This window comes from Fukomys damarensis, unplaced genomic scaffold (assembly GCF_012274545.1).
Source record: "Fukomys damarensis isolate Sample0158 unplaced genomic scaffold, DMR_v1.0_HiC HiC_scaffold_5, whole genome shotgun sequence".
NCBI classification, from domain to species: domain Eukaryota; kingdom Metazoa; phylum Chordata; class Mammalia; order Rodentia; family Bathyergidae; genus Fukomys; species Fukomys damarensis.
The window spans coordinates 5,566,059-5,567,457 of record NW_022900917.1 but is presented as its reverse complement, the minus strand read 5'-3'; the positions used below and the strand labels follow the sequence as shown (position 1 = coordinate 5,567,457).

Sequence of the window (1,399 nt, the reverse complement as noted above, 5' to 3'; positions counted from 1 at the left end):
CGGGAGGCTGAGGCAGGAGGATCCCTGATTCAGGCCCAGCCTGGGCAGTTTGGCAATTTAGTGAGTCGCTGTCCCAAAGTTCAGAAGAAAAGCAGGGAGCTGGGGCGTGGTGTCTGCCGGGTGTGCAGCCTCGGCTTCTAACCCCAGTGTTGTAAATGAGTAACAACAGGGGCAATAATGTAAATAAAACCGTGAAAGGGGCCCGGCCTCCCCGCTCCGGCCTGGGTTCGTCCCCAGCACTGCTGACAATCGCTGAGCTGTCAACATGACCTCGAGCTGCAACTTGTACTTTCCTTGCTAAACCTATGAGTTTGTTTGTTGTGTTTGGTTTTTTGGTTGCATTGTCAGCACCGGGCCCCAGGTTATCTCTGTGGCCCCAGTCAGCCCAGCCACTGCCCCGCAGGCACAGTGGGTCCCATTGCAGAGGGAGGAGGGAGCCGCAGAGGTTTAATGATCGATGTGGGCCTGGAGACGGAGCCAGCCAGGGTTAAAGAAAATGTTGTTTGTTGTTGTTTGAGACAGAGCCTCACCAGTAGCTCACATTTGAACTCAAGGTGATCCTCCTGCCTCAGCCTCCCCAGGGCTGAGATTACAGGCGTGCACCACCACACCTGGTTGAAAAAAAAGTATTTTAATCAGTCTTGTTTGATTTCCAGTGTGGAAACCTTTTTCTTTTTCATTTCCTTGGGGTTTTTTTTTTTTTTTTCATTTTGTTTTGGTTCTGGGACTGAACCTTGGGTCTTTCTTACTTTTTATTTCAAGATGGAGTTTCACTATATCACTAAGTTGCCCAAGCTGGGCTTGGACTGCTGATCCTCCTGCCTCGGCACCCCCATGCTGGGATGAAGGTGTGCATCTCTGTCCCTGGCTGGCATGCTTGGACTTTTAAATGATAAAAATGACTTTTTATGATAGATGAAAGATATCAGTCATAAAATAGACATAGGTTGCTGGGTGCGGTGGTGCACACCTCCCAGCATCTGGGAGACTGAGGCAGGAGGATCTCTGAGAGTTTGAGCTATGTAGTGAGTTCCAGGTCAGCCTGGGATACATAGCGAGACCCTGTATCAAAGCAAAACTAAGTAAAATAAGAAAATAATAGACAGAAGCTATGATTCCGCTTAGGATGCGTGAGGAGCGCTGTCACAGTGGGGGCAGCAGTAGGCGGTGTCCCTGGCCCGTCCGCCAGGAAAGACGAACTCAGGTCTTTCCATTTCACCCTCTTCTGTCTTCTTTGGTGCCCGGGGATCGAACCCGGGACCTTGCGCTTGCGGGGCCGGTGCGGTGCCGCTGAGCTGACCCCGGCCCTTCCCGGCGTGTGCTGGTGTCTGGTGCTCTGCCCCAGCAGGGCAGGTGTGGGGCCTCTCTGCGCTTCGCCTCCCTCCTGGCCCGGGTCTCT

The 1,399-nt window shown here is 52.6% G+C and overlaps 1 protein-coding gene across 1 annotated transcript in view; it reads left to right on the top strand.

The window, feature by feature from the left end:
* Deptor (DEP domain containing MTOR interacting protein) overlaps positions 1–1,399 on the top strand; it is a 19,962-nt gene that overhangs the window by 5,217 nt on the left and 13,346 nt on the right. The gene's annotated exons all lie outside the window — the stretch shown is intronic.